Below are 15,978 nucleotides of genomic sequence, written 5' to 3'. Positions count from 1 at the left end.
TCTTTGATTTAGTCGAGGGCGTTCCACTCCCATTCCTGTTTTTATGAGAGCTCTTAATTTTTATTGAAGGACGGTGCAAAGTAAATGCTTCCTCATCTAAGGAAGATTAAATGGTCTTATACAATTCACAGAAACACGAGGGCATGGGGGACATAGGCCTGAAATGAGCTTTGCATGTCCTCTAAATAATGTGAGGGGAGGCGCCGGGGGAGACAAGCGACGGGGAGGATGTGTTTCTCTGCAGACACATGTAAATCAATTTATATCGATCCAACCAATGCAGCTGTAGCTCTGCACATCCATCGATTAAACAATTACATAACGGCTGGATCAATCCAAATAGAAAATTATATTTGATTTTGCTAAACCTGACAGTCACATCTGCCCTTAGAGCTGTTTATAAGACACAGTCGTTTATCATTATCCTTATATATTGGTTGTATCAACTAGCTGCATTTACATTTTCATCTAGAGGTATTTTCAGTATTCATCCATCCATCCAATATTTCTGTATTTTAACTCTGTTAGGGTTGTAAGAATATGTGTTTGATGCTACTTTATAATTAATATTTTATACATACGTAGTATTTATACATACAAACAACTGATTCCTTATTCTTCTGTCTAGTTAATATAACAGTTTAATTAATTACATTAACAATTATTGAGAATAAGGTCAGTAGTCGCAATGTTGTTGTTCATGTAAACAAAGTTAATGTTGTGTCCTTGATAGTAACTGCAGTCCTGGTTCCTTTAAACAATATGATACAATGCTGCTGACATGTTAATGAATCATGATATAAAGTTCTGAAAAGGGCCATTTTGCACGATACTTCTTTGCTTGAACTTGCAATGGAGCATTTGCACATTGTGGTCTTCCTATTTTTACATGTTCCTCAGCTGGTGCCTCATGATGGAGACGTTGTAAATCCATGTAATGATATTGTAATGTTTATTACCATGGTGATCACCAAACAGCATAACATTCTGTGTTTCCGACGTGCACCGCCGCACCCGCTCATATTTTTTCACATCTCTGGCTGCCGTGTGATTTTTTTACACTGTGTCTTTGAGAGTTTCAGAGGGCCAGTAAACCATGGCTTTCAATTCCCCTGCTCTGGTGTTTTCACTCAGGAATAGGAGTGATGAGCAAACGCTTTCAGACTCAATCCTTGAGCAAAGGGCTGTGCTGACAGGGATTATTATTTATTTGTCATGGTGGATGTAATAAGCTGTAGATACAGGATGGAGGGCCCGTGATTTATTGCTCTGTCGACCGCCACTAGCAGGACGTGCGCTCTAGCGTGCAGGATGAATACCGCACTGTCAGTTCTGTCCATCCGTCACCATCGCCTCTCTCCCCGCCGCTGCCTCTCTCACACTCCCTCCCATTTCATGCCACAATACATAAACAATCTTTCATTATTTTGATGCCTTCTTCTCTATTTGTTTTCTGCAACGCATAACCCGGGGTCTCGGTTTTTATGTGTCCCATTATTTTGACGCACAAGCTCGGGTTGTGCACCTTGGAGTTATTGGTAAAAGGTTTGACGTTTCCATCAACTTCAACATTATGAGAATCAAACCTGTTTCTCATCGTGTTTCGGTGCTTGCCAGACTCTTATGTAAACATTTGGAGCAATTGAATTAATGTTTCTCAGGCACGCACACACACACACACACACACACACACACACACACACACACACACACACACACACACACACACACACACACACACACACACACACACACACACACACACACACACACACACACACACACAGGGGCTTCATCACTTTTCATATTTGCAGACATGCAGCATGCTTCTAAACTGGGCACTGGCCACTGGCAATGTTGTCCTCCATGCAATTATGCCCGTATTTTGCTGCTGCTCTTAATGTTATTGAGCCGCGTCTCACAGAACCAGTGACTCTCCTTCCCCTCGGTAGGTCATGTAATCTTGTTAAAAGCCTTCATGGTTTTAGGATTATGTTATTGAAATGTCACTTAATTGGATAAACATTTTTCATGGCGTAAACACGCGGCGCTAGGTTCTGTTTAGTCGCCGTGAATATTGTTTACATGGCAGGGGGGATTTGCGTAAGTGGAACTGACTCTGTAAACAGCAGCTCCCACTAGAGGCTTTGTGTGAAAAGCAGGCTGAGAGCGAGGCATCGGGGAAAACACTTAGCCCACATATCAGAGCTGCGGACATGTGCTTGGCGAGAGGGAGCGAGCGCGTCAGTGACGGCGCTTAATTAATATGAGGAATTGCCTTTGTGTCCGGGCAAACGACTTGAGCAGGAGCTGCTTTGTTGTTTAAGCCCACTCAGCTGAGTGTTTGGTGGGGGATTTTGTGTGTGTGTGTGTGTGTGTGTGTGCTGTAATCTGCAAATAACATTACACCCCTGCATAAGAAGCACTGAGCATGACAGAGCAGCCAAACTTCCATTCCCTGTGTCAGACTTTGTATCAGTCACTCCTCTTTTTCTTTGCTTCCACTCAAACAGCCCCTCTTCTCTCCGGGCCCTCAGATGTCATTTACCACAGCTCAGCTCGGTATCCGTCTTATTTAGAGGCTCATTTTTCTCTGGCAAATTGTTATTTATGGACTTTTGTTTGTTCTCGGCCATCATTACTAACAATACACTTAATAGGAATCATTTGTTATTTGGCGTTGGTGCTGATGCTTTGCAACGGGGGGCAGTGAAGTGAGAATACTCATTTGGAGGTTGAGGAAAGTCTTGACAGGGCCCATTTATAACAAGATCATTCTGGAAAGTCCAGTCGATTAATAACCCTCCATCGCAGTCTAATTAGCACTCCCTGATGTAAACCAGTCTGAATCATGGAGTTGTGTGAATTTTTCCAATAAAGATCATTGTTGATGTCATCCATGTTTCTTTTGAAGAGCTGTAAAAATCCAGGTTGTGCATTAGATCAACCTTATTCTGTTTTAGTGAATGTTTACTTTCCCTGTTTTTATAATTTTATAAAATATGTTTCTCTAGGAATTCCTCCTACATAGCATTTAGAATTTTTAATTGCCAAAATGCCCTTTAGAATATTATCTAAAATTATATATTGTATTTTTAAACAGTTTCCAATAGAGTTCTGGTCTGTTAACATTTTCCATTTATGATCCAGTTCCCAGCTGAGAAAGTCAAATATCTTATCTCTTCTTCTATTAACAAAGAAACAACAAGTGAAGGTAATTATTTTGTTAAGTAGCAACAACTGTTTGCTGTTTAAAATTGTAAAAAGCCTAAAGTTGCAAGATGATAGTGACATTCACCAAAAATCATTCATTAATCATTTCAGTCATTTGTTAAGTCACTCACTGGTACGAGCTTCTTGAGTAATGCCGCATGCTTATCACAGTTTTATGTCACTATAAAGACGCCTGTAATTTCTTACCCACTCAAAAAGTCTCTTTTCAAAAAGTCCTGCCATCGTTGAACCTTCTTCTCTTTGTCCTACGGTCGTCTCGCTTAAACTATCAATTCCACTGCCCCCCCCCCCAAGGTTTCCGTTGGTACTGCTCCATTTTGTCTATTTCATCCATATCGGTAAACTTCATAAGACCTTCTCAAATACTGACAAATCTAACGCAGAGTACGCACTGAAGGCTCCGTCCATTTCTGTATTGAATGAGCGAATTGTTTCATGCACCACTTGTATCTACTGTTCTCCACATTCTTGGTCCCATTCTTTTTCATGCAGTCACACACTTTTGGAGTTGTTGATGTTCAGTCAAACACAACTAACAATGGAGCTCCTCTGCATTATGTACCAGCTGTGGCTCTGCAGGTGGAGCAGGGAGCGTTGACTCACCATAAAGGTCAGTAGTTCGAGTCCCATATCGAAATGTCCTTGGGCAAGACAATGATGCTGACCCGGATGGCCGCGCTGTCAGTGTGTGAATGGGATGTGAGAGTGATAGACATGGGAGTGAATGGGTGAATGTGAGCTGTAATGTAAATCGCTTTGAGTAGCCGTTAAGACTAGAAAACTGCTACATAAAGCACTGTATAAAAATGCAATCAGGGGGTCAAAATCATGGTTTGCATGTGTCTGGGTATTTTCTGTCCCATCTCGATGCTATATCAAATAAAGGATCAAAACTAAACACCGGGTTTATAAAGGATGCAGATATTCTAAATGATTCAATAGTAAATCCAGATTTCATGAAATATTATCAAACCCCAACCCTCTGTTTGACATGGCTTTAGAAACACCACTGAAACCTCCACCTGAACAGCTGACTCCTTCTTCCTTTCTCTCTCTCTCTCTCCAAAGTACAGTTGATTTACTGCTTATCAAGTCCCAATTAGTGATACATTTTCTGTCCGTGATGTCTATTGATGTATTTGAGAAGAAAAGGCAAATTGAGTTGTGGCCTGACCCGAGACCCAATCCCTCTCGAAAGCGTTTGCCCTCTTTACCTCGCTGCCTCTCTCAATCTCACCTCATTCCCTCTTTCCCACCCCCCCCTCGTCTATCCTTTTTTTGCCAATGCGAGGCCAGGAGTGGTCTGGAGAAATGAGGTGCGGCATTAGGGTTTTTTTCTGCTTGCCTGTGCAACAGAAAACACTGCACGTCAGGGGCCCCGTCAGCAGATCGGGGAGATGCAGATGGGAGGTGAAAAAGCTCCCCGGTGGCGCTCGGGCCCTGCTCGGATGTGATTGCAGCCGCCAGGATGAAGTCAGCACTGACAAAGTGCGCCCATTGATGGATGGACAAAGCCGGGAACTGGATGTGAGAATGGATGGGGCCAGAGTGGGAACTTAACACAGACAAACAAAATGAAAGACAGAGAGGAATTACCTGCTAAAGCATTCCGGCAATACAAATCCCAGAGCAATTTACTTACTGCTAACTGAGCACAGGAGGACTGTTTGCATCGGTACAAGTGCGGCCGACACCGGGAATGGCTTTCATTCAGTTGATGGAGGTTGCCTGATTTACACAATTGTTTTATGATTGCCTGTGTTTCACGAAGAGTCCGATTCATACATATTAAATGCACGTAGGCACTCTTTCACATAAACCTGCTTGTACACACACACACACACACACACACACACACACACACACACACACACACACACACACACACACACACACACACACACACACACACACACACACACACACACACACACACACACACACAGACGTAAACACAAATCTAGACTATACGACTGCAACTTGAATAATCTTTCTTTTTTTTTTAGATTGGGATATGCGGCTATTGCAAGTTCCAGGTTCAATAGTTTTATTCAACAAACCACCAAATCCAAACCAGGACCAGCAAATGTGTTGTGTTTCAATCCACTAAAGAATTTATTGATTATTGCTGTTGTTCTCGATTTGCTCTCCATCAGTCCCCCATTCATTTCAGTACTATTACAAACTGCATCCAGGCTGTGTGTAGGGGCTTTATATCGTCTGTGTGCTCAACCTCAGTTTAATTTGTCCTCCCTCAAAGTGGACTGTAAAACACCAGAAATTTTAGGTACCTCATGGCCTGGAGAGAACTAATAACCCCTGAAATTCAGGGCCAATAACCTTCCCAAATCCAGGACTTGTGGTGGGGGTAGAGGAGTTTGCTCCCTTGTTGGGAAATGAATTCTCATTACTATTGCACTAGCACCACATTAAATGTCAGTGTTGCTGCTGGATGGGGCCTGGAAGATTAAGACTAATGCTGTTGGCCTCAGGAACTCCGATTAGAACTATTCTCATTAATCAGAGTCTCGGAGATGGAAGCAATTTAAAGCCCCGGTCCTCTCCGAGCATGGGGCAGGGCAGCACCCTGTCACCGACGAGGGGCGACGCACTCGCACCAATTAACTATCCCTTCATTATGCCCGCCAAGGACACGAGGAGGCCAGTCACCCCTCAATACTAACTTCCCAATTAATCTGACCACAACTGATCCCCTTTCACTCACAAACAGATTATCAGATTGGAGTGAGTACAATTTTTTTTTTTACTTTGTACCTGCTCGATTCCGGAGTTTCATACTACAGTCAGCATGGTTCATCATTCAACTCAAGTTTAAACTGTTACAGTGAAAAATACCTTATTTATTCCTCTTTGAGCACAAAATGTGCAAAGAACTGGGTTTCAAGTTGGAACTTTTTCACTTTTAAAGTGTTTTTTAGTAAAATGCCAATAATTGGAGCTCTTTAATGTAGAAAGTTATAATCACAGCTTTTAGAACTTTTATTATATAGATTTACAGTCATAATGGAAAAATAATAACTTTAAATAGCTCAAAATGGAAGTCTTGCATATGGCTAATGTCTGACATTTTAGCTCTGGCTGATGCTAAACTACCTGAAATTACCACCATTCTAACTGGAAGTACAGCAGAACTGCAGATTCAGATTCAGATGCAGGACAACAGCAGTTAAAAAAATCTGAATTGGCCTTTATTTTCTCCATCTGGCATATAAACCAAAAAATGCACATTTCTTATTAGATAACGTTAATATCCCCAGCTGTTTCACATGTTGGTATTGTGACACATCCTCTTATGGTTTGTGTCTTTGTGTCATTGTCCAAGGATACCCAGGCCAGTGTGGTAACAGGGCCAACTGCAGCTTCGAGGTTTAAACTGGATGCAGGCTGTTTGGTTCTCAATTAGCACCTGTCACAGGAGACAAGTTGCTGGGCTCTTGCTCCCTGTGACACCCAATAGATGAGCTCCTGCTTTGTGAACCACCGGGGGACGGATGCGGCTCCTTGGCTGGAGTCAATGCACTCTGTAAACATGGAGGTAAACGGGGAGTGAATCTCTCATAAATCTTGCGGCGTAGCGGTATCATTTCCTTCAGCTGACCTTGGCGAGGTAGCAGGATGGGAAGCCTGGGTGGCGAGAGGGGGAGCATCATATGATATACGGGCAAGTGGAGGGAGGTGCGCCATGAATCAAAGTGGCCTGTGATTAGCTTTGAAATCTTACACATGCAAACCCTCTCTTCGGTGCTGCTCATCAGCGAGACAATTTAACTCCCATCCCGTTCGATGAGGCGTCACTGAGTATGGAAGGCTGAAAATAACCTCAAACACGATACTGGTTTGTGGTATAAGAGGTCGGAGATGCTTGGAAATACTTCTGGTAGTTTGGCTTCTGCACGCTGGCTGCACACCAGCACCATCGAGCACATTCCTCCCCCCCCTCCCTTTGCGTTTCAAACAAATACTTATCAACAGGCCATGAAGTAATCAATGCAGATAATCCATCTGGGAGCCTGTCGATATGGTAATCTCTCTGTCTCATCGTTATTGCTACACGGCCATAAATCATTTGCTTTAGCAGAATGCTTAGCAGCTGTTGCAACAATCCTGTGGTTGTGTGGAATAAAGTGCTGCCTCTTGTGATTAATGCCTCGGCATTGTGCTGCGCCGCACGCTGATTGTTTTCAGATTTTGCGAGAAAGCTGGATGGATTGTATATCAATAAACCAAGGGGCGTCTAACATAAAGGTAGGCTGCAGGTATATCACTCTCACTTAATCAATGTTTCTGATATGCTTTGTTAATAGTGCATTCATCTGTAGTGGTGCCAGATTCTGTCGGTATTAAAGGAACAATTCGTGAATCCGAAGTAAACAAAGAGAGGCTGCTGTCACTCTCATGATGACTGACAGGTCTTTCAATACACAGACAGTAGCCTATTCAATTTATTACTGCTTTTCATCTCCTGATAAAGGTTTGTTTGCAGCAGTAATTTGTCATATTCAGTGTGTAAATGTCGATAAAATCAAAGTGTCATGACAAAACATTATTTACCTTTTCAAAATAATACTTTATCGTTAAAATAATGCTGCCTAGATCCTGTTTTTCATCAACATAATGATTGTAAACGTTATACAGAGTTTGACATTTTGTGAAATACACTTATTCACTTTTGTGCCAATTAGAAGATTTCATCTGTGGACAGTAAATATGAAGCTCATTAAAACTTAGCAAAAAGACTGGAAACAGGCAAAAAGCTTTAATCAAATCATCTGGAGCACATGTTTTTTCTTGTTTGTTTAATTTGTACAGAAACTGATGTGTGAAAATGACACATTATGGTTTAAGGGGGGTGTAGAGGCCAAAAATACTTCCACTGTAAAGCCTACACAAAACCTCTACTTTCCAGTGTTTGGGCTACGCTAAGGCTGCATCCACTCTCCTATGTTTTAGTTTTAAAATGCACAACTGTTGCTACGTTTACAGCTCAAGTTTGGAAACTGCTGTCCCTGTTTTAGTATAAAAACTCTGGGGCTGTGTTGTAGTAAGAAAACTGAGATATTTGGAACTGATGACGGTCACCTGCATTTGCTTCCTGATTGGTTCTTATCCATCACGACTCAACAACCAGAGGTGAAGACAAACCACTGTAAAAACACTTTCATTGGTCCAAGTAAAGAAATCCCTCATCTTAGTTTTTACCATTGTTGTTTCTTGTTCGAAGTATTTTCTGTAACTAAGCAACCAACTGCAGAGTAGACAATCCTCTTCCTGTTTACACTGGCATGCCCATGCCCAGTGTATGTTACTGGTCAAATGATAGAAGTTTTCAGGTGTGTTGGGGATTATTGCCGATATGGAGGTAAAAGGCTCATGTGGATGGAGAACATTTTAGTTTGAAACACCATTTAACATATAACATATAAGTATAGACTCAGCCTAAGCCAACCAGCTGCTGGCTGTATTTTTATATAGACAGAGGGCTGTTGATTTTCTCATCTAACACTTCTCTACTCATCTAAATTAAATCTCTAGTATATAAAATTATTTTTAAAGAAGAGCGCAGACAGAAAATTAGGGTTATTTATTGCAGAAGAGATTCATGTGCAAAGACTTATAATACCTATATTAGAGTCATTTATTTGGACAGAATAATTAAGCTATTCACCTTTGATAATTTCCGAACAGTCTGCAGAGCCCATGGACTCCCGGCCATGAATTTACATCAGGGACATTAGGGCTCTTGTCCGCAGTCATGTTGTGCAGCGTGTTTGGCCAAATCTCAGACTGAACTTAATTTATTTTGGCCTTGTGTTCCAGAGAGGCAGGAAGGAGTTGCAGGCGCGGGCCAGGCGAGGGAAGAAAGACAATTAAAACTGATAGCGCTCGTCCACATGAATGTCAACATCGGCCAGGATGGAAGCAATTTATTCAACCAGTCATCCAAGTACATGAAGTGCGCCGGTGTTCTGCTGCTGCTGCTGCAGTGGGACTCTGGAAAATGTGATAGTTGTTTCCTCTCCATGAATCACCAGAGGCAGGATGCTCGTCGGACGCAAAGTGGATTGTTCAGTGTCCTGATAACAATTTAAATCCTGTTATGGATAATGCCGGGTGATGGCATCTTGAAAATTGAACATGACACTCAGGCGATTTATTATCTTTGTGTTCTTAACCTTGGATATCGCATTGTTTGTCCAACCATATCCTTTTGATCCTCCAGGAAAGTGCACCCTCGATGCAGCCGTGTATTTTTCATTGCGCGTAGATTGTAGTTGTGAACAAACAGATAAAACCAAGCGAGAAAGATGGAGAGGAGATGATGTATGCGTCTAAAAGCAGCGAGTGGAGAGAGTTAGGCCTAAATGGTGCTTAAATGCTTTCAGATGTCACACAAAGCAGGAGATATTCTGTATTTGTCTGTGGTAAAACACCACTGCATTATGCCCGGAATGCTGTCTAATGTCGGGGCCGTTAAATCTTTCATGATGCAATTCATCACGTCGTAATTTTAGCCACAGGAAAGTTTCGGAGTCAGACAGTTTGCAGATGTGAGGCAGTTTTTTTGGGGGCTGGGGGTGAAACAACAGCCCTCAAGTAAATAACTCAAGCAGCTCTTCCAAGCTTTCTTCAATAAAAAAAACTTGTCATCGTTTTCAACGCGTCACCTCGTTAAAGTCATGCCATTCGGATGAGTTAGGGAATTACCGGATTACCCGGAGGCATGTGCTCGGGTGTCTCGTACTGTAGACTCTCTCTGTCCAGCTGCTTTTTCAGGCCCAGCGGGTATTGCCAAAAAATCCTCAGCAAACAGACCTCCCTTCAGCCCCTCCTAATTGTTGTGGAGAGAATCCTCCCCCTCTGGTCCGGAGCTGACACCAGGGCCGGCCTTTGGTCTGATTTAAGACCCTGGCCCACTGATGACCCTGCTCTCCGCTCCCCCCCCCCTGCTCTATCTCCTGCTCTAGTTTAGCTTGACTTAGGGAAACGCTTGCTCAGTCTCTCCGTCACTCATTAATCTAGTGAACAATGAAAGAGCGCTGGGCTCAAACACTGTTGCGTATAAATCTTTAATGTGGAGCTTTTACTTTTGTGTCCTTTGTTTTACAACGAGGCCGGGGCTTTTTGTCATAAACAGATTTTTTGTTAAAAGCTGATATACTTTGATGGCGGTAATGCACCTTGACGTTGGCACCCGCCAAAATAAACGAACAAAGAAGTAGAAGAAGGAACAGATTACAGTTTCCAGTGTTTCAGAGTTTCGTTTCACACATGATCTGTTTTTTCGTATCACAGGCTGGGAATCATAATGTTCCTGACTTTCCTGCTCTTGACTTTTTGGCGTCAGGGTGGGTATTTCATGATTCATGCTCCAATTCAACTTTAAGACAAATGACCAGCCCTTGACCTTGACACTTGGACTCTTGCACCACTTTTTGCAGACGGAGATGTGTTGCCTCTAAACACATAAATATATTATTTATGTGTGCTTAAGTCCCTGTTATTGTTGCCTCAGCACATACAAAGGCCAGAGCTGTGGCCTTGGGCCAGGCGACAGCACACTTTGTCACAGTTTTTCATTCTCATGCATAATTAAAAAACTTAAATTACTTGCCATGTTCAAAATTATAATGCTGCAGGAAGCAGACTACATGAGAATTTATTTTCTTTTCCACGGGACTGACAGGGAATCAATTAATCCTGATGTATTATTTTATGCTGGACAGGCAGTAGGCTCCAGAAGAGAGAGGATGGAGATTGGCGACAGCTGTTCTCGTTGGTGCAGCCATATATTATAGCTGGCGTGTGTGACAGCTTCTGGGGGGAAATGGCTGAAGGGTATCAGGCAGGTGACTGGACTGTAAAAAGAATAACACAGTGGGATACAAACTGTTTTCAGAGACTGCGAGAAGATTTGTGGTGGTGAAGAGGCACTTTACTGCTGCGCCACATGTCCTGTAGGTTCCCCCGTATTTTTTCCAACCAACAGCATTCTGTCACTATTTATCTCTAAGCTTTTTGTAGCTCATGCCATTCTCTGAGCTGTTGTCAGACACAATGATTTAAGTGAAAGTTAACCCGGGTTTACAACTGTTTCTGAACTTGTGTTAAACTTTAAGTAACTCCATTGTAAAATAACTTATTAAATGTAATGGAATAATCTGATCTAACATGAACTTAATGTAAAAATTACACCCATAAGCATTTAGGATCTTTAAAGTTTGACCTAAAGATGTAAGTATACATTTGTCAGACTAATGTTTATTATCAATATCCATCTGAACTATCTGTTCACTAACGCTATTAAATCATGTTTATGAATCACCATTCGCTCCTTGGCAAACTTCCCAGCATGCATTGTTTCGGGGTTAAATTTCTCCAGAGAATGAACTACATGTCTGTTTTTTTATCTTCTAAGATGGTTGACAGATGTTTACATGCAAAAAGTCAAATGCTGACCATGAGGAAGATTAGCACCCGATTCAATCTAAATCCTGACTGATATAAAACATGAATCTCTATTGAAACACCAACAGAAAAGGAAAAGCCTTGAAGTTGTTGCTAAACTCAAACTAAAAGCTGACATGATGTGACTGAACCTTTTATTAGAGGTTACCTTGAAATGAAAGAATCAAAGTGTGGAGCAAGAATCTTTGAATATGTCAATCTATTTGGAAGTATTATAAGAGGACAATTTGTGCATAATAATATGAAATCTAAATCTATTTATTTCTAAAGAAATTTACATAATTCCTTTTCATGTATCTCTGTATACTTCCAGAAGGTTTTTCTTCTTCTTTGTGTTATATGAACAGCAGACAGGTACATTTAAAAGGCAAATCTCTGCCGACAAATAGATCAGCTCATAATAAGTGACTGGTTGACCAGGTGCATGGCAGCATCTCATTGGTTCATCACTCTCAATTCTTGTTAATGGAGCTCATGTGTGAAGGGAGATGCAGCCACTTAGTTCTTGTTTGTAGCCAGATGAAGAATTTACTCAACTCCCTTTGTCAAACCTGAAAATATTCATTTCGTTTTACATTCACGAAGGTACAGTCGACCGCTAACTAATTATAGCTAGAGTAAAACAAATTTGGGCAATGTATGAATCGATAGTTGTTTTAAATTTTTTCCGATTCGATTTTTCTTATTTATTTATTTTTGTCCAAACAATCACAAATGTTTGTTCACAAAATATACAAACATATACAACAAAAGGTCAACAATCACAGCTACACTGTTGATTTAATATTTTTGAACTAATGAACAACTTGATATAAGTATTAGTTAAAGAGAAAATATAAGAAAACATCACTTTCAAGAGATGAAGGTTAATACTTTGGCCATGCATTCCAAAGTAGAGATGGATATCTGCTATGTCCATCCACCGGGAGTCAAACTCACAACTACAATGACATGTGAGGTAATACAAACACCAGATAACACAATGCAGAGTCCTGCAGAGGCCAGATAACACTTCACCAGTGAACCAGGCGAGCATTTAACACTCATGGCCACAATATCACCGAGGACGAACACACACAAAAACTGACAGCAGCTGGAGTTTTTATTATTATTACTTCTCTGAGTTAATTCATTTGATGAAATGTTGTGGCACATGATGTGTGATATATAAAAGACAGGGGCATCTGTAATCTTTGCTCAAGGGCACGGATAACAGGCAGACAGACATGTGAATGAGATGGAGAAGGGGTGGGTTGGTGGGTGGGGAGCGACTCATCCCTTTTTCTGCCATCGCCACAGTGAAGATAGAGCAAGATTTATGGGACATCATCAGGGACCACCTACAATAGCAGGCTGACCATCTTACACGTGAACCTCTTCCTCCCAGAAACCTTCCTCCATATTGTTTATGTTTAATGCAAAACTGTAGGAAGCACTGGATTCATACATTCGATATTTCAAGCCGTGATTTAGTTTCTGTGCTGTGTTTTGGCCGTAGTTATTACCCTTGATGCTTTGCACCGCTGCTGATCCCGCCCACCGATGATCGATTGGCGCTCAGTTGGTGCCACGTTGACTGACGCTGACAAACACCTCATGACTAACTCGGTGTTGTCTGCCCGTCGCACACATCCGCCAGGCGTTGTGTGTTTGAAATAATCTTATAACAACCACCAAATTTCCCCAGGGATTCCTGAACAAAGAGCTACAGCACAAGCACATCTAATGCTCAGGATATCTGTATTTGTTTTTACACATTAGCAACCCATTGACGTCCGATAAACACAGATGGTTTGGAGTCCGTCCAGTTTCCAAAAGTGCACCACAAAGCACAATAGTCTTACGCGTTTTTAATTACAGTCATCTGTAATGCTGTCAGTCGGACTCCACCTTTTGTTGCGTGGCCCGCCGCTGAAATGCTAAACAAAGTCCTGCGTGCGAAAAGCCGTGTGACAGAAATCGAGGACAGTTATATGTTTACGTGTAAATCGTGTGTGATCAGCGAAGTGGGGGGCTCTGATGGGATGTAATCCGATCCGCGGTGATTAAAACTGTGAAGAAACACAATTACCAAGGTGCACTTCGTCGTTAGATGATTTCTCGGCTTTTCCTCGAAGGGAAGTCATCACATCTGCCTCACAGGTCGATTTCTGAGGATCACAGCTGGCGCCCTCCCTCGGGACTCATTCGTGTGTTATCATCAGTCATTACAAAGAGTCTTTATAAATTACAGTTTTGATTTCCCTTTGGGTGAATCAGCTGCACGGTACACAGCAGAAATATCTTGGAATGCTTTAAAACTTGAAATCAGAAATTAAGAGGTGCTGTTCTTGGTGATTCTGCAATAATGAAACTTTGTTTTTTGAGCTGTAATTCAAGTCCTTATTGCTTCCTTACTGCTGCACACTGCCTAGGTAGAGCTATTTGGCAGAGAGACTGCACAAATCAGCACAAATATCCTCTGGGAGCAAGAAGAAACCATTGCAGACATTCTGTAGAGTATCCAATAATTTCAGGTGACAATTACAGTGCAGGTCCAAGCCCTTCAGCACAGTTTATACTTGTAAGTTTGCTTTTTTTATGTTTAATACAAGAAGCAGCCAAATGTTTAATCAGCTAGAATTTAAAAAGGGACTCTTTTTGTGTCTCTGTGTGTGTGCTGCACACACTGAACATCAGGTTCAGTCAATCATACTGCACTTTGGATGCTCCCTGTAGCAAGGAAGTGCCATTTTTCACACAACTCTGCTAATTGACCTGAGTGACTGACGAGAACTGGGTGAATTATAACATCTACAGCAAGTCCTCGTTTGTTTCACATAGTCGTTGGAATCTCGTGAAAGAACATCAACAAACTCAGAAATGAGTTTTCTACAGTTGTCGTTACGTTGCATTTAAACATTGAGTCGGTTGTGAGTTTGCATGTTCAGTCTTCACTCGAGTGACATCTGCGGCCTCATGATATAGATTGCAGCTGAGGAACAGAAACAGGACAAACTGCAACCTTGGTGTGTATCAGGTTGCTTGCCAGAAGCTATTGAACTCTCCTTCGACAGGTCATTCAAACTGTGACAGCCGTTGCAAGGACAGTGGGATCAACTTAAAAGCCGGGAAACAAAGTGAGTCTGGCGACTCCACTTCACATCTGATCCACCGCTGCTTGTCGTTCATGTACCTGTCAGCAGCACTGAGGAGAAGGAGTACATGGCGGTGTTCGTCGGGGGATATCCTTCCTCTCTGCAGCGGCGAGGGAGAACGCCCTGCTCACACAAAGGGGAGCCTCACTCCTTCGCACTGTTTATTTTTAGTCATAACATCCACTACAATTGAAAGTATGGGTCAAGGTGAGGCTAGGACACTTGTGGGGGGAGGGCGCCTGAGGAACAACAAACAGATGTTCTTTGATGATAATTGCAGAGAGGGGAAAAGGAGTGTGGAGGGCGGCCCCCGTAAAGCGCTCACTTGTTGCGGCTGTCCCTCCTGCCTGCTGCCCCCTCTGAAGCCCTGTGGTGGTATGTTGTCTAGCCCCAGGAGTCAGAGTGGGCATGCTGGTGCCATTACCCTTACTCGCCAGAGGTGACATCTGTTCACAGTAGCAGCCACAAATTTGAATGTCAATATCCTCGTCTTGAACCGACCTGGTAAGGAAGAAAAAAAACGTGTCAGTCAGTGACAGTCTTTCTTAACATGAAAGGTTAGGGAGCCACAGCCCTTAATCAAGTGTGGCTGTCGGCAGGCGCCCTTTAAAATGGAGCTGTAAAGACAGGCTGCCAGTGTTGCAGCCAGCGAGTGCTAGCACGGAATGATTGATTTGTATAAATCATTGTCTTTTTGCTCTCTCCCTCTCTTTTACGAGCGTCAGTGGCGGTGGAGGATGGTGAGGATACCATCATGGGATTAAGTATAGCTCCTCTAGGCTGTCCTGGTGATTAATGAGCTGCCACGGCGTTCCCAACTGTCACTAAGAGGAGCACGGGTTCAAACCATGTCTACACTGATGATACAAAAGGATAAAAATCTGTTGTGTCATCATGTCATTAATGTCCCGGAGTTCTGATGTTGATTTAGCAAGTTGCCAATCACCCTCCGGGGACTGCGACGCTCTCAGTTGCCTCATTTCTGCAAAGTCCTCAAGGCAAATTTGATACTGGAATTATTGATTAACATTTGCTCGAGCGTTTGTGTTGGAATCCAAACAGTTTAGTATTTGGTTGGTACACGCATTACCTTAATCATTGTAGATTAGCAGTTTAGCAT

This window comes from Hippoglossus stenolepis, chromosome 21, assembly GCF_022539355.2.
Source record: "Hippoglossus stenolepis isolate QCI-W04-F060 chromosome 21, HSTE1.2, whole genome shotgun sequence".
NCBI classification, from domain to species: domain Eukaryota; kingdom Metazoa; phylum Chordata; class Actinopteri; order Pleuronectiformes; family Pleuronectidae; genus Hippoglossus; species Hippoglossus stenolepis.
The sequence above is the reverse complement of the archived record's forward strand: the minus strand, read 5'-3'. Positions refer to the sequence as shown.